Source organism: Arachis ipaensis, chromosome B4 (assembly GCF_059453495.1).
Source record: "Arachis ipaensis isolate K30076 ecotype BB chromosome B4, ASM5945349v1, whole genome shotgun sequence".
Taxonomy (NCBI): domain Eukaryota; kingdom Viridiplantae; phylum Streptophyta; class Magnoliopsida; order Fabales; family Fabaceae; genus Arachis; species Arachis ipaensis.
This window is the reverse complement of record NC_142439.1, coordinates 94,380,022-94,402,357: the sequence shown is the minus strand read 5'-3', so window position 1 is coordinate 94,402,357 and position 22,336 is coordinate 94,380,022. Positions and strand designations below refer to the sequence as shown.

The window sequence follows — 22,336 nt, the reverse complement described above, 5'->3', positions numbered from 1 at the left end:
AATATGGCATTCAGAGTATCAACTTCAAGAACTCCCTTCTTTATAGGCGTCCCATTGTTCACAGGATTCCTTTCAGAAGTGTACATGAACTGGTTATTAGCAACCATGTCAATGAGTTCTTGAGCTTCTGCAGGCGTTTTCTTTAGGTGAATGGATCCACCTGCAGAAGTGTCCAATGACATCCTTGATAGCTCAGATAAACCATCATAGAATATATCCAGGATGGTCCATTCTGAAAGCATATCAGAAGGACACTTTTTGGTCAACTGTTTGTATCTTTCCCAAGCTTCATAGAGGGATTCACCTTCTTTCTGTCTGAAGGTTTGAACATCAGCTCTAAGCTTGCTCAGCTTTTGAGGAGGAAAGTACTTGGCTAAGAAAGCCGTGACCAGCTTATCCCAAGAGTTCAGGCTGTCTTTGGGTTGAGAATCCAACCATAATCTAGCTCTGTCTCTTAGAGCAAAAGGGAAAAGCATGAGCCTGTAGACTTCAGGATCTACTCCATTAGTCTTAACAGTATCACATATCTGCAAGAATTCAGTTAAGAACTGAAAAGGATCTTCAGATGGAAGTCCATGAAACTTGCAGTTCTGCTGCATCAGAGAAACTAATTGAGGTTTCAGCTCAAAATTGTTTGCTCCAATGGCAGGAATGGAGATGCTTCTTCCATGTAAATTGGAATTAGGTGCAGTAAAGTCACCAAGCATCTTCCTTACATTATTATTATTTTCGGCTGCCATCTCCTTTTCCTGTTCGAAAATTTCTGAAAGGTTATCTCTGGATTGTTGTATTTTGGCTTCTCTTAATTTTCTCTTCAGAGTCCTTTCAGGTTCTGGATCTGCTTCCACAAGAATGTTCTTATCCTTGCTCCTGCTCATATGACAAAGAAGAAGGCACAGAAAAATAATAATAATAATGGAGATCCTTTATACCACAGTATAGGGATTCCTGTGTGAGTGGAAGAAGAGGGGGAGACAAAGAATGTAATATAATGGAAGAAACACAACTGTGAGGATGGAAGAGAGGTGAGATGAGATGTTAGGATATGAATGAATAAATAGAATGAGATGGGGGAGGGATAATTTTCGAAAATTATTTTGAAAAAGAGTTAGTGATTTTCGAAAATGGTTTTTGAAAAATGTTAGTAATTTTTCGAAAATTTTTGAAATCAAAAATGAAAAAAAAAATAAAAATAATTAGTTAATTAAAAAGAAATTTTTGAAAAAGAGGGAAGATATTTTCGAAAATGAGAGAGAGAGAGTTAGTTAGGTGGTTTTGAAAAAGTTAAGAAACAAACAAAAAGTTAGTTAGTTAGTTGAAACAAATTTTGAAAAGATAAGAAGTTAGGAAGTTAGAAAAGATATTTGAAAAGATATTTTTGAAAAAGATAAGATAAGAAGATATTTTTGAAAAGATATGATTGAAATTAGTTTTTGAAAAAAGAGTTGATTTTTAAAATCACAATTAATGACTTGATTCACAAGAAATCACAAGATATGATTCTAGAACTCAAAGTTTGAATCTTTCTTAACAAGCAAGTAACAAACTTCAAATTTTTGAATCAAAACATTAATTGATTATGTTATTTTCGAAAATTTGGTATAAAAAATAAGAAAAAGATTTTTGAAAAATATTTTTGGAATTTTCGAAAATAACTAAGAATTTTGAAAAAGATTTGATTTTTGAAAAAGATTTTGAAAAAGATAAGATTTTCAATTTGAAAATTTGATTTGACTCATAAGAAACAACTTGATTTTTAAAAATTTTTGAAAAAGTCAACTCAAATTTTCGAATTTGATGAGAGAAAAAGGGAAAGATATTTTTTTTGGTTTTTGAAACTTTTATGAAAAACATGAAAATTATGCAATGCATGAAATTTTTAGATCAAAACATGTGATGCATGCAAGAATGCTATGAATGTCAAGATGAACACCAAGAACACTTTGAATACCAAGATGAACATCATAGACACAATTTTGAAAAACTTTTAATGCAAAGAAAACATGCAAGACACCAAACTTAGAATTCTTTAATGCTTACGCACTAAGAATTCAAGAATGCATATGATAAACATGAAAAGACACAAAACAAAAAATCATCAAGATCAAACAAGAAGACTTACCAAGAACAACTTGAAGATCATGAAGAACACTATGAATGCATGATATTTTCGAAAAAATGCAAGATGCATATGCAAGTGACACCAAACTTATGATATGACTCAAGACTCAAACAAGAAATAGAAAAATATTTTTGATTTTTATGATTTTCTAATTTTTTTGGATTTTTTCGAAAATTATTATGAAAAGAAAAATAAGGATTCCAAAATTTTTAATATGAATTCCAGGAATCTTGCCATATTAGTCTAAAGCTTCAGTCCAGGAATTAGACATGGCTCACTAGCCAGCCAAGCTTTCAATGAAAGCTCCAGTCCAAAACACTAGACATGGCCAATGGCCAGCCAAGCTTCAGCATTTAACACGAGAGTATATTGCTCTTGATATCAAATTGCAAGCCTCAGTCCAAATAAATTTAGACATGGCTTTACAGCCAGCCAGGCTTTACATGCTTCATGAAACACTAGAATTCATTCTTAAAAATTTTGAATAAAAAATTTTTTGAAAACATTTTTATTATTTTTTTTTTCAAAAACAGATGAGAGATTTTTGAAAATATTTTTGAAAAATTTTTGAAAAGAAAACAAAAAGAAAATTACCTAATCTGAGCAACAAGATGAACCGTCAGTTGTCCATACTCGAACAATCCCCGGCAACGGCGCCAAAAACATGGTGCTGTTGCCGGATCCAAACTTGGCACTGATGTTACCGGACCAAAAGCTTGCCGAAAACTCAAACAATCCCCGGCAACGGCGCCAAAAACTTGGTGCACGAAATTGTGATCTCCAGGCTCGAACTATTCCTGGCATGTGAGCAACTTGGTACGCGTAATCGTGATTACACATTCATAATTTGTCACAACTTCGATACAACTAACCAGCAAGTGCACTGGGTCGTCCAAGTAATACCTTACGTGAGTAAGGGTCGAATCCCACGGAGATTGTTGGTATGAAGCAAGCTATGGTCACCTTGTAAATCTCAGTCAGGCAGATATAAAGTGATAATGGTGTTTTCGAATATTATATAGTAAAATAGGGACAAAGATACTTATGTAATTCATTGGTAGGAATTTCAGATAAGCGAATGGAGATGCTTTTCGTTCCTCTGAACCTCTGCTTTCCTGCCATCTTCATCCAATCAGTCTTACTCCTTTCCATGGCTGGCTTTATGTGATATATCACCACTGTCAATGGCTACTTTCGGTCATTGATGAACGGATTTTTGACGGTTTAGAATTTCACAAATGAATTCTCGTTGCAAGTATAGTTTCTAAACCAATCACTAATCCTTTCATACAAAAAGTTGTTTGTCACTAGTACAAACCCCTAAAATTTATAAACCGAAGTATTGGACCTCGGGTCGTTCTCCCTAGGAATTACAATAAAGTGTCTTGTTATTGGTTATGAGTTATTTTGGGGTTTTGGATGAGAGGCATGAAAAGTAAATGGCAATGGAAATAAACTAACTACTATAAAAGCTCTTGGCAAGATATGAGAACTAGAAGTCCTATCCTAGTTATCCTTCTCAATGGTGATGAGAATTGTTCATTGCTACCACTTAGTTAACCCTTACTAATTAAAGGCAAGTCAAGTGGATGAATTGACTTGAGCCACAAGTCCTAGCCAACTCCCAAGGAAAGACTAGATTTAGTGCATTCCAAACCAATTAGCAATCTCTCCAATTATCAATCAACAAAGGAATTAGATGACTCAAGTGTCACTAATTACTCTACCATAGCCAAGAGGAACAAAATCTATACTAAAATCCAACCAAGCATTTCATCAAACACTTGGAAGGCACAAAAGAAAAGTATAGTCAATCACAACAAGAATGAATTCTAACTACAATTGAATACAAAGGATCAACAACAACAACCAAGGAAATCACAATTATCATGAATTACCTCAATTTGCATTATTAAAAGGAAATAAAGAGAACAAGAGTATCTCAATTACAAAACCTAGAAACAAAATAAGAGAAATTACAACAAGAGAATAGGGATAGAGAGAAGAACCAAAGTGTAGCAATCATCATTGAAAGTAGAAGTAGAAGGAGACTTGAATTAAACCTAGAACTATGAGATCCTAATCTAACCCTAATTCCTAATCCTAATTCTAGAGAGAAGAGAGAGCTTCTCTCTCCAAAACTCTAGACTCCAAGTGGTTATTGGTTAAAAGGTGATGATAATGATGATGATGCCTTCCCCTTAATCCTTCATCCTTTTATTCCTTTCCCTTAGCAATTTGGTGCCAAAAATGGGTTCAGAAATCCTCTCAAATCGCCAGGCACGTGTTGCATTAGTGAGGTCATGTGTCCTCATCGACGCGTGCGCGCATGGTACGCGTGCGCGTCCCTGGCTAATTCTTCGATGCGCGCGCGAGCGCCTTGTGCGCGTGCGCGTGCATGGCTGACTTTGCTTCTTTGACTTTTTATGCTTCTCTCCACTTGTATGCTTCCTTCCTTGCTTCCTTTGATCCATGCCTAGCCTATTTCAATCCTGGAATTACTAGCAAACACATCAAGGCATCTTTATGGAATCAAAGAAGAATTAGAATTCATCAAGATAAGGCTTAAAAAGCATGTTTTTACACTTAAGCACAAATATGGGAGAGATAACAAAATCATGCTAATTCCTAGGCTAAATGTGACAAAAGGTTATCAAAATACTCTAAATTCAATGCAAAACAAACCGTCAAATTGGGGTTTGTCAACCTCCCCACACTTAAGCCTTAGCATGTCCTCATGCTAAAATAAGAAGGAACTAAGGGTTATGACATTTATTGAATGCAACTAAACTATATGAGTCCTATCTAAATGCAATTATCTAAAGCAATTGGAAATGCTTAGTTCAAACAAATCAATTCCCAAGAGAGCATGTGTAAGCACAAGAGCTAGGCAATAAGGACTAAGTCCAAACCACAATTGTATTGAATTGTCAAAAAGGAGTTCAAACTTGCAAGAATATAGATAATATGGGTGAACACAAGTGATTGAACTTTTGAACCCTCATCGGATGTGTATCCGCTCTATTCACTCAAGTGTTTAAGGGTTAATTCACTCAATTCTCTTCTAATCATGTTTTCCAAAATTTGATTTTCTTCTAACAATCAACACTTATTCAATGCATGCATACATTCATCATGAGGTCTTTTATTTAGGTTGTAATGGGGTTAGGGTCAAGGTAGGATCATTTATGGTCAAGTGGACTAGGAATTGAATCTTCGATTAGCATAGACTTTCCCACCTAACCTATTTAATGACCTATACAAATGCGAGTTATTCTAACTACCCATTTTTCACTTTTTTTTTTCTTACATACTCATGCATTTTCTTTTCATTTCACAACACTTATGCATTGATTCTTATTGAGCTTCACTTTGGGGCATTTTGTCCCCTTTATTGCTTTTCTCTTTTCTTTCTTTTTTTTTCTTTTTTTCTTTTTCTATATACATTTTTTTCTTTTCTTTTCATCATCATTTTTTTTATATATATATTTTTTTCTTTTTCTTCTTTCAAACTAAATACGAGAACATCAATACATAAGGTCTCTACATTTAATCAATACATGAATATGTGCCCAAATCTTTAAACATAAAAGTGTACTGCCCCTTTTTATCCCATCCAATGTTCCCAAGCCTCACCAACTTTGAATAATAAAATACTCTCACTAGCCTAGGTCAATCAAAGATCCAAACAAGGACTTTTCATTGGTTTTCCGCCTTAGGCTTGTAATGTGCTAAAATAAGAATAAGTGGGTTGAGCATAGGCTCAAAATTGGCTAACAATGGGGAGTAAAAGGTTGGCTATTTGGGTAAGTGGCTAATGAAAGAATGGCCTCAATCATATAAATGCACAAACACAAGAAATAAACGGATATATAGAATCAAGCAAATCAAGGGTCACAATCATGGAAAAAGAACAATTTCACACAAGAATGGAAAATAAATGGTTATAAAATGTAACCACATCAATAGGCTCAAATCTCACAAGCTTGTGTTCTCAATTCAATACATGCTTCACAAGGTATGAAATTCAAGCAAGTTTCAAAAATTTTCTTTCAATCAGTTGGGTTAATGCCCTATATTTAAACTTCTTGAAAAAAAATCTCAATGTTTGACTAAGCATTGTTGTGATTGAAAAGTTCAAAAATTTTCTTAGTTCACCCTTTCCTTTTTCACTTAAAACCAATATATTATGCAAAAAGGGTGACTAAATATTTGCAATCCAAAGTATGATTTCTAATCACAACTACAAACTAAAAACAAAGATAAACAAAATGTATAAAGAAGAATCCAACTAAAAGTACGGAATCTATCATCCAAAACATCTAAAAATATCCAAAAGCATCAAAATATCTAAAATCCAAAATAAGCAATAAAAGTATCCAAAGCAAACTAGAAATGCATCAAAATATATACAAAGATGTGCAAAATGAGATAACTAGGCCGAAAAGTTCACCGGTTCCCAAATAATGCTACCGGTGCCCTCCCCACACTTAAAACCAAGCATCGTCCTCGATGCTAAACCGGAGGATCGGTGGGAGGTACAACGATAGGCTCAGGCTCTGACTGTGGCTGTAGGACCGGCTCCTCCTGAGTCTGTGGCGGCTCTGTAGTGTCAGGGGCATCCTGCTGAACCGGTGCCTCTGCGTCCGCCTCCTGATGATCCTGCTCATCGGAGGTCGGAGAGTCTGGAAGCGGAGGTAACTCAGCGCCAAGGGAGATGAGTGCCTGATCCATCTGATCCAGCGTCATTTTGATGAACAGATTCTTGACGGTTTAGAATTTCACAAATGAATTCTCGTTGCAAGTATAGTTTCTAAACCAATCACTAATCCTTTCATACAAAAAGTTGTTTGTCACTAGTACAAACCCCTAAAATTTATAAACCGAAGTATTGGACCTCGGGTCGTTCTCCCTAGGAATTACAATAAAGTGTCTTGTTATTGGTTATGAGTTATTTTGGGGTTTTGGATGAGAGGCATGAAAAGTAAATGGCAATGGAAATAAACTAACTACTATAAAAGCTCTTGGCAAGATATGAGAACTAGAAGTCCTATCCTAGTTATCCTTCTCAATGGTGATGAGAATTGTTCATTGCTACCACTTAGTTAACCCTTACTAATTAAAGGCAAGTCAAGTGGATGAATTGACTTGAGCCACAAGTCCTAGCCAACTCCCAAAGAAAGACTAGATTTAGTGCATTCCAAACCAATTAGCAATCTCTCCAATTATCAATCAACAAAGGAATTAGATGACTCAAGTGTCACTAATTACTCTACCATAGCCAAGAGGAACAAAATCTATACTAAAATCCAACCAAGCATTTCATCAAACACTTGGAAGGCACAAAAGAAAAGTATAATCAATCACAACAAGAATGAATTCTAACTACAATTGAATACAAAGGATCAACAACAACAACCAAGGAAATCACAATTATCATGAATTACCTCAATTTGCATTATTAAAAGGAAATAAAGAGAACAAGAGTATCTCAATTACAAAACCTAGAAACAAAATAAGAGAAATTACAACAAGAGAATAGGGATAGAGAGAAGAACCAAAGTGTAGCAATCATCATTGAAAGTAGAAGTAGAAGGAGACTTGAATTAAACCTAGAACTATGAGATCCTAATCTAACCCTAATTCCTAATCCTAATTCTAGAGAGAAGAGAGAGCTTCTCTCTCCAAAACTCTAGACTCCAAGTGGTTATTGGTTAAAAGGTGATGATAATGATGATGATGCCTTCCCCTTAATCCTTCATCCTTTTATTCCTTTCCCTTAGCAATTTGGCGCCAAAAATGGGTTCAGAAATCCTCTCAAATCGCCAGGCACGTGTTGCATTAGTGAGGTCATGTGCCCTCATCGACGCGTGCGCGCATGGTACGCGTGCACGTCCCTGGCTAATTCTTCGATGCGCGCGCGAGCGCCTTGTGCGCGTGCGCGTGCATGGCTGACTTTGCTTCTTTGACTTTTTATGCTTCTCTCCACTTGTATGCTTCCTTCCTTGCTTCCTTTGATCCATGCCTAGCCTATTTCAATCCTGGAATTACTAGCAAACACATCAAGGCATCTTTATGGAATCAAAGAAGAATTAGAATTCATCAAGATAAGGCTTAAAAAGCATGTTTTTACACTTAAGTACAAATATGGGAGAGATAACAAAATCATGCTAATTCCTAGGCTAAATGTGACAAAAGGTTATCAAAATACTCTAAATTCAATGCAAAACAAACCGTCAAATTGGGGTTTGTCAGTCATCTCACGGGAAAATGATCCAATGCCCTGTCATGGCACGGCTAATCGTCTGGAGGCATCACCCTTGTCAATGGCTTCATCTTATCCTCTCAGTGAATAATATGCTCACGCACCCTGTCACGGCACGGCTATTCATCTGTCGGTTCTCGATCATGCTGGAATAGGATTTACTATCCTTTTGCGTCTGTCACTAACGCCCTGCAATCGCGAGTTAGGAGCTCGTCACAGTCATTCAATCATTGAATCCTACTCGGAATACCACAGACAAGGTTTAGACCTTCCGGATTCTCTTGAATGCCGCCATCATTCTAGCTTATGCCACGAAGATTCTGGTTAGGAGATCTAAGAGATATTCATTCTAGCTTGATTTCATGTAGAACGGAAGTGTTTGTCAGGCACGCGTTCATAAGGAAGAAGGATGATGAGCGTCACACATAATCATCACCTTCATCACGTTCTTGGGTGCGAATGGATATCTTAGAAGCGAAATAAGAAGAATTGAATAGAAAACAGTAGTACTTTGCATTAATCTTTGAGGAACAGCAGAGCTCCACACCTTAATCTATGGAGTGTAGAAACTCTACCGTTGAAAATACATAAGTGAAAGGTCCAGGCATGGCCGAGATGGCCAGCCCCCTAAACGAGATCAATAGTCTCCTAAGATGAACAATGGATTAAAACTGAGACCAAAGATGCCTAATACAATAGTAAAAGGTCCTATTTATAATAAACTAGCTACTAGGGTTTACATGAGTAAGTAATTGATGTATAAATCCACTTCCTGGGCCCACTTGGTGTGTGTTTGGGCTGAGCCTGAGTTTTGCACGTGCAGAGGTCATTTGTGGAGTTGAACGCCAGTTTCTGTGCCAGTTTGGGCGTTCAACTCTGGTTTTGGATCCTTATCTGGCGCTGGACGCCAAATTTGGGCAGAAGGCTGGCGTTGAACGCCAGTTTACGTCGTCTATTCTTGGCCAAAGTATGGACTATTATATATTTCTGGAAAGTCCTGGATGTCTACTTTCCAACGCAATTGGAATCGCGCCATTTCGAGTTCTGTAGCTCCAGAAAATCCACTTTGAGTGCAGGGAGGTCAGAATCCAACAGCATCAGCAGTCCTTCTCAACCTCTGAATCTGATTTCTGCTCAAGTCCCTCAATTTCAGCCAGAAAATACCTGAAATCACAGAAAAACATACAATCTCATAGTAAAGTCCAGAAATGTGAATTTAACATAAAAACTAATGAAAACATCCCTAAAAGTAACTAGATCCTACTAAAAACATACTAAAAACAATGTCAAAAAGCGTATAAATTATCCGCTCATCAGGACCACATCTTTCATAGTTGGATTGAGTCTCCTTTGTGGTTGCACAACTGGTTTAGCATCATCTTCAAGGAGGATCTTATGCATGCACTTGGTTGGACTAATCCTCTTCAAGTCACTAATGGTCCACCCAAGAGCTGTTTTATGGCTCCTGAGCACTGAAATTAGCGCCTCTTCCTCTTCAGACTTCAAGGAAGAGCTAATAATCATTGGATAGAAATCATTTTCACCCAAGAATACATATTTCAGAGAAGGAGGTAAAGGTTTGAGCTCAAGCTTGGGAGCTTCCTCCTCTGCTTTAGGCGTGTGAACTAGTGCCTTCTGGGGTGGTGAATCATCAACTTCAACTAATTCATACTTAGAAATAGGATTCAGAATGTCATCAAGTACCTCAACTTCCAGTACTTCTTGAACAAGTGGTTCAACAACATCAATTTTTACACACCCTTCAGAATCATTAGGGTGCTTGAGAGCTTCAAAAACATTAAGGACCACCTGTTCTTCATTGACCCTTAGGGTTAATTCACCATTTTGCACATCAATCAGAGCTCTACCTGTAGCTAAAAAGGGTCTACCAAGAATAATAGAGGATTTTACATCCTTTTCCATGTCTAATATAACAAAATCAGCAGGAAAAATAAAGGGTCCTACTTTCACAAGTAAATCCTCAACAACACCCACAGGTAATTTAATAGAAAGATCAGCAAGTTGAAGAGAAATACGAGTGGGTTTTACCTCCTCAATTTGAAGCTTTTTCATCACTGAAAGTGGCATGAGGTTGATGCTAGCTCCAATATCACATAAAGCTCTCTGAATGGTGACATCTCCAATGGTGCAAGGAATCACAAAGCTCCTTGGGTCTTGCATTTTCTCAGGAAGTTTATGTTAAATAATAGCACTGTATTCCTTGGTCAACACCACAGTTTCTTGCTCCTTCCAATTCCTCTTATTAGTCAACAATTCTTTCATAAATTTAGCATAAAGGGGCATTTGCTCAAGAGCCTCTACAAAAGGAATGTTGATCTGTAGCTTCTTGAAGACATCTAAAAATTTAGAGAACTGCTTTTCTTTGGAAGCCTTCTGAAGCCTCTGAGGATATGACATTTTTGGCTTGTATTCAGGAGCCTTTGGTAATGTAGGATACGTGTCAAGAGAGTCAGGGAATGGGTTGTCTGCACGCTTTGGAGGGGCGTGCTCCACTTCTTCCTTCTTCTCCTCTGGAGCTTTCTTTTCAACTAGCTCTTCATTGGCCCTTGTCTCAGAGCCAGCTATTTTACCATTTCTCAATTGAATAACCTTGCAATCTTCTCTTGGGTTCACCACTGTATCACTTGGAAATGTACTTGCAGACCTCTCAGGTATTTGCTTGCTCAGTTGGCCCATTTGCACCTCTAAATTTTTAATGGAGGCTCTGGTTTCCTGCATAAAACTCCTCATCATCTCCCAATTAGAATCTTCTTGGGATTTAGAGTTTGCCTGCTGAGGTGGTTGTTGCTGCTGAGACTGAAATTGGCAGTTATTGTAATTGTTCTGTTGGAAACCGCCCTGGGAGTTATTGTTGAAATTCTGAGGTCTCTGAGGTTGGTCCCTCCACCCAAAATTTGGGTGATTTCTCCATCCCTGATTGTATGTCTTGGAATATGGGTCATTGTTGGGATTTCTAGGACCACTCCCCATGTAATTGACCTATTCAGAAGGAGATTGAGCATAATCATAATTATCATTTTGCACAAAATTACTTGTCATGTCATAAGAGCCCTCTTGAGGTGAGTACTGGGTATTGATAGCTGAGACTTGCATTCCACCCATCTATTGAGTAAGCAGACTTATTTGCTGAGACATAAGCTTATTCTGAGTAAGAAGAGCATTAAGAGCTTCTACTTCCATAACTCCCTTCTTCTGAGGAGCCTCAGAGTTTACAGGATTCCTGTTAGATGAGTATAAATATTGGTTGCTAGCAACCAATTCAATCAGCTCAATAGTCTCCTCTGGTGTCTTCTTCTTGTGTAATGAACCACCTGCAGAATTATCTAAGCACATCTTGGACATTTCACCCAAGCCTTCATAAAAGATATCTAGTTGGGTCCATTTGGAGAACATGTCCAGAGGGCATTGCCAAATCAGTAGCTTGTACCTCTCTCAAGCTTCATAAAGAGTTTCATCATCCCTCTGCCTGAAGGTATGAACTTCCACCCTAAGCTTAGTCAGCTTCTTTAGTGGGAAAAATTTAGTAAGAAACTCAATAACAACCTTGTCCCAAGTATTCAAACTCTCCTTGAGTTGGGAATCTAGCCATAGCTTTGCTCCATCCCTCAGAGCAAACGGGAAGAGCATGAGTTTGTACACCTCTGGGTTCACTCCATTTGTCTTCACAGTATCACAAATCTGTAGAAAGTCAGAAATAAATTGATTTGGGTCTTCGTGGGAAAGACCATGATACTGGCAGTTTTGTTGCACCAGGGTGACCAATTGTGGCTTCAACTCAAAGTTGTTCACAGCTATAGGAGGCACCACAATACTTTTTTCATAAAGATCTGCAGTAGGAGTAGAGTAAGAGCCTAGCACTCTCCTTTGTTCTTCGTTCTCATTCGGATTTGCCACATTGGCATTAACAGCATTATTGTGATCCATGGTTGATTCTGCAGCCTTGCAAAGTCTTGCTTGTTGTAAACGTCGCCTACATGTCCTTTCAGGTTCTGGATCAAAGTCTAACAGAGGTTCCTTGTTTCTATTCCTGCACATAAACAGACAAAAAATAACAAAAGATGGGATTCTCTACGTCAGAGTGCAGAGAAGTCCCTGAGAGGTAACCTGTGTAAAATAATAAAATAGAAATACTAAATAAATGAATAAATTTCAAAAATTGCAAACAGAAATTAGACAAAAATTTTCGAAAATTAACAGGGAAAATAAAAAAGAAAATTAAAATAAAATTAACTAAGCGACACCAAACTTAATTTCAGAAATTAAGGAAAAATATTAGTGCGACATAAAAAAATTTTTCGAAAATACTAAGCAAAAATAAAATAAAAAAATTAAAACTAAAATGCCTAATCTAAGCAATGAAACAACTAATAGTTGTTAATCACTATCAATCCCCGGCAATGGCGCCAAAAACTTGGTGCAGAATTTATAACCACAAACTAACCGGCAAGTGCACCGGGTCATACCAAGTAATACCTCAGGTGAGTGAGGGTCGATCCCACGAGGATTGAAGGACTAAGCAACAATGGTTGATTAATTTACTTAATTAGACAAACAGAAAAGAGTGTTTTGGTATTCAAAAGCATTAAACAATAATTTAGAAATTTAATAAAGCAAGCAGTAAGCAAGTTGTGAAATATGTATGGAGAAACAGTTAAGGCTTCAGAGATATCTATTTTCGGGATTGACTTTTCTTATTAACTATTTTAATCATGCAAGATTTAATTCATGGCAGACTATATGTGACTAGACTCTAATTCCTTAGACCTTTCTAGTCTCCTCTAAAATTCATCAACCACCAATTCCTTGGTCAATTAATTCCAATTAGAAGGTGAAGCTTAATTCTAGTTTATTATGCCACAAAACTCCTAATTACCTAAATATAAGAGGATTATATGTCACATATCCCATTAAGTCCAGATAATTAGAATTGAGGAGAAATTGTTTTCAAGCTGTTGTTCAACTAAAGAGCTTTTCCAAGTTATACAAGAACTCAATTAGAAAGATGGTCATACTTCCGTTCCACCCAAATTCATAAAATAAAGAACAAAAACAATTCTTAAATATAAATCAAGACATGAATTAAAATAGAAAATAATATTATCAATCCATATAATAGATAGAGCTCCTAACCTTAACAATGGAGGTTTAGTTGCTCATGGTTCAGAGAGAAAATAAGGATTGTGGTAAACTGTGAATTGTGAATTGGAATGGAATAATATTGTGTTGGAATCTCCCTATTGGAATCCCCTTTTATATCTAATCCTAATTAATTTAAAATCTATCTTCTAAAACTAAAATAATATCTTTTCCTATTTTTGAATTAAAAATAAAGTTTAAATCAAAATTAATTAAAGCAATCAGCATGTCTTCAATTGATGGATGGGGACCACTTGCTTCGTAGGGTCTAACCTAACTTGGAGTGGGCATAATCATTCTTGTGTGAATCCCCCTTGAGTCTCTGCTATCTCCTGGCTCTAGTCTGAGTTTCTGGGCCGAAAACTGGGTCGAAACTTGGCCTAAAATCGCCCCCAGTGTTTTCTGCGAATTCTGCATGCCGCGCATGTCACGCGTACACATCAGTCATGCGAACGCGTCGATGGTATTTTTCGCGCGTCACGCGTACGCGTCAGGTACACGCACGCGTCGCTGAGCCAATTCGCTTTTCACATGTACGCGTCAGGTACGCGCTCATGTCGCTCCTCCGTGGTCAGCTCCTTGGTTTCTTCTCTTTCTCTGCAGAAACTCCATCAAATCCATCCGAATTCTACCTAAAATAAACAGAAATACACAAGACTCAAAGTAGCATCCATAGTGGCTAAAAGATAATTAATTCTTGATAAAACTTAACAAATTAAATGCAAATTCATTAGGAAAAGGTAAGAAAGATGCTCACACATCAAGTACCTAACAAATTTATTTTCATAATGGCAATACCTAGCTTTTAGGCAATTTGTATGATAATACATAATTTCAATACCAATCCCCCAATGCACAAACATAAATGTCAAGAACAATAGGATTTAAAATATTTAACAACTTCAAAACATGACAATAGATCAAATTATGATAAGATAAGAACTCTATCATAAAAGATAAGCACAACTTATTTGCAAAAGTTACTTGATATACTGGACGAATGATCAAATATTTAAATCTAAGCTTAACAAAACTCTAATATATGTAAAATAAATGAACTCTTGGAGAATAGTATCAAGATACAAATGCCAACTATAAAAACACACAACTTAGATAGCATAATAAGACACATACATAAGAAAGGTGGAAAAAAAAGAAAAGGGTATGAATTCTTTTTACCCGTTTTCTTATATTGTTGTTAGATTTAGAGTGTATCATAGTAAGAAGAGATTTTGAGGAGGATCTCCATAAACTTTGTACCACAAAGAAAGATCTAATGTGAAAAGGTATTTGAAGGTCATTCTATTGAATGAACAAAGTTTGAAGTAAATAGCAGAGTAGACAACATCCCAAAAGCAAGAATATTTTAATATTTTTATTGTATTAAGTATGCAAAAAAATTGCTCATCCAAATAGAAAAAAGTGAACAATAACTATATTAAATCATTTAAACTATAAACACATTTGAATGAAGAATAAGTTATCATTTAAACTATAAACTTATTTAAACTATAGGTCCGTGACCCTTGCCGACTTCCTTAAGATTGGTCCACCTCAGTTTAATGAAAATGTCAATGCTTTGGAGGTTGATGGGTAGTTTCAAGACATGGAGAAATTTTTACAAATTCAGTGTATTTTCGAAGTATAGTCTGTGGTGATAGTAACCCATATGTTAAGGAGGATGCTCAACACTGGTGGCAAGAGGTGTGTTGTACCTTACAAGTGGAAGTAACTGATATTTCTTGAAATAAGTTTAAGATGGAGTTTTACGAGAAATATTTCTTGCAAGCAATTTGTACCGCAAAGGAGTTGGAGCTAATGCAACTGAAGTAGGAAGATATGTCTGTTGTTGAGTATACCCAGAAATTTAACAACTTGTGCCATTTCTCAAAGACTTGTCAAGAAAATTCAGCTAATTACGAAGAATGGATTTGTGCCCGGTACGAGAGGAGACTCAGGAGGGAGATATTCAATCATGTACATCCACAAAGGATAAGGAGTTTTACTAAGTTGGTTAACAAGAGCTAGCTCGCGGAAGATTGCTCCATGAAGTGGGCGTTGATGTTGGAAGGCCATGATGAGACTGCTTTAGATGAGTTGCGCAGGTTTAGGTTAGGTCTATGCTATCGATGTGGCTTACCGGGGCACATGTCCAGGGGTTGTCCACGTGGGAGAGCCACGGTCGGTCGCAACAGGGTCGAGGTAATTATCATGTTGGACACGTAATTTGAATTTGTTTTGTTTAAATCTGGAACCTTGATTCGTTCATGTCGCATGACAAAGTTGAGGGTTTAGGACTGGAAATGTCGGACGTAGTATCAAACTTGGAACCGAACTAGGAATTGAGGCCAAGAAGAGTGCTTCCATCTATTTTCTTTAGTAATCAAAATTTTGGGGACAAAATTCCTAATTAGGTGGGTAGGATGTAAATTTCGGGTAATTAATAAATAATTAACCAATAAATTAATCATTATTCAAAGAAATTAGGAAATTAAATTTGATAAGTTAGAAGAATAAAAATATTTAAAATACAAATTTCAGCACTAATTTTAAAGATTTTGGCCCAAAGTTGGGCCAACGGGCTAAATCGAATGAATCGAGCCCAAGTAGGCCCAAGCCCACACACTCAACCCATGTATATAAGCTCCATTCAGCCTTCTCTCCCCCTTCAATTCATAAGATCACGCTGAACTTGGTGAAAGGAAGAACAAAACCTAACCCCAATTATCTTCCATCTTCAATCTTCCATAACTTTCAATCTGTAGCTCCGATCGCTGCACCATTTACAGCCATGCGTTCATCTCATCAAGATCTTCAATCCTATCTGATTGATTTGGTAAGGCATCTCAAAATTCATGCCTAGTTCTCCCTTTCCTTTAATTTTGCGTTTTTGGTTTTGGAGATGTTGAATTATTATGATTTGATTGTTTAGAGGTACTTTATCGTGGATTATAAGTAGGTTTCATCCCAATTTTGAGTGGGTAAGGTAAGAAACTTTTGAATCCTTGTAAATTATTGAAATTATAAAACCCTATATTGATTATAGTGAAATTGTATGGTAATAGATTGAATTGTGTGAGTTGGAATCAAATTGGTGGATGTTGGATGCTTGAATTAAGCCTTGGAAGCTGGGAATTCATTTAGTGAGGAATTGGAGATTCGGAAACCTGAGGAAATGAGAGTTTTGAGGTGTTCCAAACTTGGAGAGAAATCGGGCAAGGTATGATTTTGGTTTCTCGTAGTTAATCTATAATGTTGCGTGAAAACTTAGGTTAGTTGTCTTAGGATAGGCTTGAATATTTGAATGGTTGGATTTAATGGAATTAATATATATGTATGTATGAAATAAGTATGATGCTGAATTTGATGGCAAAATGGTTAGATTTGATGTCATTGTTGTATGTATGTATCTATCTATATATTATGAATATGATGCTGAATTGATAATGGAGTAGCAGTACTTTAGGTGACTAAATAATTGATAAGTAGTAGAATTGGTATTTGGGGAATTACGAGAATGCTTGGTATGGATTTGGTTATGACTTGGTTGGTTTTGGATTGGAAAGTTTGGAAAACCTGAGGTTTTGAGATTTTGGTATAAACACAATTTTTAACCAACTTTGACGTGCTGTAACTTGGCCCTTGATGAGCGGATAATTTATACGCTTTTTGACATTGTTTTTAGTATGTTTTTAGTAGGATCTAGTTACTTTTAGGGATGTTTTCATTAGTTTTTATGTTAAATTCACATTTTTGGACTTTACTATGAGTTTGTGTGCTTTTCTGTGATTTCAGATATTTTTTGGCTGAAATTGAGGGACTTGAGCAAAAATCAGATTCAGAGGTTGAAGAAGGACTGCTGATGCTGTTGGATTCTGACCTCCCTGCACTCAAAGTGGATTTTCTGGAGCTACAGAACTCGAAATGGCGCGCTACCAATTGCGTTGGAAAGTAGACATCCAGGGCTTTCCAGCAATATATAATAGTCCATACTTTGGCCAAGAATTAACGACGTAAACTGGCGTTCAACTCCAGCCTTCTGCCCAAATCTGGCGTCCAGCGCCAGAAAAGGATCCAAAACCAGAGTTGAACGCCCAAACTGGCACAGAAACTGGCGTTCAACTCCACAAATGACCTCTGCACGTGCAACACTTAAAGCCCAGCCCAAGCACACACCAAGTGGGCCCCGGAAGTGGATTTATGCATTAATTACTTACTCATGTAAACCCTAGTGACTAGTTGATTATAAATAGGACCTCTTACTATTGTATTTGACATCTTTGGTCTCAGTTTTATTCCATTGTTCATCTTAGGAGACTATTGATCTCGTTTAGGGGGCTGGCCATCTCGGCCATGCCTGGACCTTTCACTTATGTATTTTCAACGGTAGAGTTTCTACACTCCATAGATTAAGGTGTGGAGCTCTGCTATTCCTCAAAGATTAATGAAAGTACTACTGTTTTCTATTCAATTCTTCTTATTTCGCTTCTAAGATATCCATTCGCACCCAAGAACGTGATGAAGGTGATGATTATGTGTGACGCTCATCACCATCTCCCCTATGAACACGTGCCTGACAAGCACTTCCGTTCTACATGAATTAAGCTAGAATGAGTATCTCTTAGATCTCCTAACCAGAATCTTCGTGGCGTAAGCTAGAATGATGGCGGCATTCAAGAGAATCCGGAAAGTCTAAACCTTGTCTGTGGTATTCTGAGTAGGATTCAATGATTGAATGACTGTGACGAGCTTCAAACTCGCGAGTGCTGGGCGTTAGTGACAGACGCAAAAGGAGGGTGAATCCTATTCCAGCATGATCGAGAACCGACAGATGAATAGCCGTGCCGTGACAGGGTGCGTGAGCATATTATTCACTGAGAGGAGGGGATGTAGCCACTGACAACGGTGATGCCCTTGCATAAAGCCAGCCATGGAAAGGAGTAAGACTGATTGGATGAAGATAGCAGGAAAGCAGAGGTTCAGAGGAACGAAAGCATCTCCATTCGCTTATCTGAAATTCCTACCAATGAATTACATAAGTATCTCTATCCCTCTTTTATTATATAATATTCGAAAACACCATTATCACTTTATATCTGCCTGACTGAGATTTACAAGGTGACCATAGCTTGCTTCATACCAACAATCTCCGTGGGATTCGACCCTTACTCACGTAAGGTATTACTTGGACGACCCAGTGCACTTGCTGGTTAGTTGTATCGAAGTTGTGACAATTATGAATTAAGATCAGAGCACCAAGCTTTGGAGCCATTACCAGGATTTGTTCGAGCCTGGAGATCACAATTTCGTGCACCAAGTTTTTGGCGCCGTTGCCGGGGATTGTTTGAGTTTTCGGCAAGCTTTTGGTCCGGTAACATCAGTGCCAGATTCCCTTTTTGATCCGGCAACAGCACCAAGTTTTTGGCGCCGTTGCCGGGGATTGTTTGAATTTGGACAACTGACGGTTCATCTTGTTGCTCAGATTAGGTAATTTTCTTTTTGTTTTCTTTTCAAAAATCTTTCAAAAATATTTTCAAAAAAATTTTTCTCTTTTGTTTTCGAAAAAAATAAAAATGTTTTCAAAAATTTATTCAAAATTTTTAAGAATGAATTCTAGTGTTTCATGAAGCATGTGAAGCCTGGCTGGCTGTAAAGCCATGTCTAAATTCATTTGGACTGAGGCTTGCAATTTGTTATCAAGAGCAATTTAGTTGTTGCTCATCCACCTGCTGCTGATCCATGATCACCTGCTGAAGCTTGGCTGGCCATTGGCCATGTCTAGTGTTTTGGACTGGAGCTTTCTTTGAAAGCTTGGCTGGCTAGTGAGCCATGTCTAATTCCTGGACTGAAGCTTTAGACTAACATGGCAAGATTCCTGGAATTCATATTAAAAATTTTGGAATCCTTATTTTTTCTTTTTCATATTATTTTCGAAAAAATCCAAAAAAATTAGAAAATCATAAAAATCAAAAATATTTTCTGTTTCTTGTTTGAGTCTTGAATCATATCATAAGTTTGGTGTCACTTGCATATGCATTTTGCATTTTTCGAAAATCTCATGCATTCATAGTGTTCTTCATGATCTTCAAGTTGTTCTTGGTAAGTCTTCTTGTTTGATCTTGATGATTTTTTGTTTTGTGTCTTTTCATGTTTATCATATGCATTCTTGAATTCTTAGTGTCTAAGCATTAAAGAATTCTAAGTTTGGTGTCTTGCATGTTTTCTTTGCATTAAAAATTTTTCAAAAATATGTTCTTGATGTTCATCATGACATTCAAAGTGTTCTTGGTGTTCATCTTGACATTCATAGCATTCTTGCATGCATCACATGTTTTGATCTAAAAATTTCACGCATTGCATTTTTTTTTGTGTTTTTCTCTCTCATCATAAAAATTCAAAAATCAAAAAAATATCTTTCCCTTTTTCTCTCATCAAATTCGAAAATTTGGATTGACTTTTTCAAAAAATTTTAAAATCAAATTGTTTCTCATGAGTCAAATCAAATTTTCAATTTGAAAATCTTATCTTTTTCAAAATCTTTTTCAAAAATCAAATCTTTTTCAAAATTCTTAGTTATTTTCGAAAATTCCAAAAATATTTTTCAAAAATATTTTTCTTATTTTTATACCAAATTTTCGAAAATAACATAATCAATTAATGTTTTGATTCAAAAATTTGAAGTTTGTTACTTGCTTGTTAAGAAAGATTCAAACTTTAAGTTCTAGAATCATATCTTGTGATTTCTTATGAATCAAGTCATTAATTGTGATTTTAAAAATCAAATCTTTTTCAAAACTAATTTTATCATATCTTTTCAAAAATATCTTCTCATCTTATCTTTTTTTAAAATATCTTTTCAAAATATCTTTCCTAACCTCCTAACTTCCTATCTTTTCAAAATTTGTTTCAACTAACTAACTAACTTTTTGTTTGTTTCTTAACTTTTTCAAAACTACCTAACTAACTCTCTCTCTCTCTAATTTTCGAAAATATCTCCCCTCTTTTTCAAAAATTTCCTTTTTATTAACTAATTATTTTTATTTTTAAATTTTAAAAATTTTTCGAAAATTTCTAACATTTTTCAAAAACCATTTTTCAAAAATCACTAACTCTTTTTCAAAATAATTTTCGAAAATTATCCCTCCCCCATCCTATTCTATTTATTCATTCATATCCTATCATCTCATCTCACATCTCTTCCATCCGTACAGTTGTGTTTCTTCCTTTACATCACATTCTTTGTCTCCCCCTCTTTTCTTCCACTCACAAAGGGATCCCTATACTGTGGTATAAAGGATCTCTATTATTATTATTATTTTTCTGTGCCTTCTTCTTTGTCATATGAGCAGGAGCAAGGATAAGAACATTCTTGTGGAAGCAGATCCAGAACCTGAAAGGACTCTGAAGAGAAAATTAAGAGAAGCTAAAATACAACAATCCAGAGATAACCTTTCAGAAATTTTCGAACAGGAAGAGGAGATGGCAGCCGAAAATAATAATAATGTAAGGAAGATGCTTGGTGACTTTACTGCACCTAATTCCAATCTACATGGAAGAAGCATCTCCATTCCTGCCATTGGAGCAAACAACTTTGAGCTGAAACCTCAATTAGTTTCTCTGATGCAGCAGAACTGCAAGTTTCATGGACTTCCATCTGAAGATCCTTTTCAGTTCTTAACTGAATTCTTGCAGATATGTGATACTGTTAAGACTAATGGAGTAGATCCTGAAGTCTACAGGCTCATGCTTTTCCCTTTTGCTGTAAGAGACAGAGCTAGATTATGGTTGGATTCTCAACCCAAAGACAGCCTGAACTCTTGGGATAAGCTGGTCACGGCTTTCTTAGCCAAGTACTTTCCTCCTCAAAAGCTGAGCAAGCTTAGAGCTGATGTTCAAACCTTCAGACAGAAAGAAGGTGAATCCCTCTATGAAGCTTGGGAAAGATACAAACAGTTGACCAAAAAGTGTCCTTCTGACATGCTTTCAGAATGGACCATCCTGGATATATTCTATGATGGTTTATCTGAGCTATCAAAGATGTCACTGGACACCTCTGCAGGTGGATCCATTCACCTAAAGAAAACGCCTGCAGAAGCTCAAGAACTCATTGACATGGTTGCTAATAACCAGTTCATGTACACTTCTGAAAGGAATCCTGTGAGTAATGGGACGCCTATGAAGAAGGGAGTTCTTGAAGTTGATACTCTGAATGCCATATTGGCTCAGAATAAAATATTGACTCAGCAAGTCAATATGATCTCTCAGAGTCTGCATGGAATGCAAGCTGCATCCAACAGTACTCAAGAGGCTTCTTCTGAAGAAGAAGCTTATGATCCTGAGAACCCTGCAATAGCAGAGGTAAATTACTTAGGTGAACCTTATGGAAACACCTATAACTCAACATGGAGAAATCATCCAAATTTCTCATGGAAGGATCAAAAGCCCCAACAAGGCTTTAATAATGGTGGAAGAAACAGGTTTAGCAATAGCAAATCTTTTCCATCATCCACTCAGCAACAGACAGAGAACTCTGAACAAAATGCTTCTAATTTAGCAAATCTAGTCTCTGATCTATCTAAGGCCACTGTAAGTTTCATGAATGAAACAAGGTCTTCCATTAGAAATTTGGAAGCACAAGTGGGCCAGCTGAGTAAAAGGATCACTGAAATCCCTCCTAGTACTCTCCCAAGTAATACAGAAGAGAACCCAAAAGGAGAGTGCAAGGCCATTGACATAAGTGCCATGGCCGAACCTATGAGGAGAGGAGAGGACGTGAATCCCAAGGAGGAAGA

At 36.7% G+C, this 22,336-nt stretch overlaps 2 non-coding genes across 2 annotated transcripts; one reads left to right on the top strand and one right to left on the bottom strand.

The window, feature by feature from the left end:
• The first annotated feature begins 236 nt into the window (after nucleotides 1–236).
• Nucleotides 237–344, top strand: LOC148568415 (small nucleolar RNA R71). The gene has a single exon (XR_015882996.1). It is a non-coding gene; the product is annotated as a small nucleolar RNA R71 (small nucleolar RNA).
• A 21,075-nt stretch (nucleotides 345–21,419) lies between these two features.
• Nucleotides 21,420–21,527, bottom strand: LOC148568414 (small nucleolar RNA R71). Its single transcript, XR_015881842.1, has one exon. It is a non-coding gene; the product is annotated as a small nucleolar RNA R71 (small nucleolar RNA).
• Between the last annotated feature and the right edge of the window lie 809 nt (nucleotides 21,528–22,336).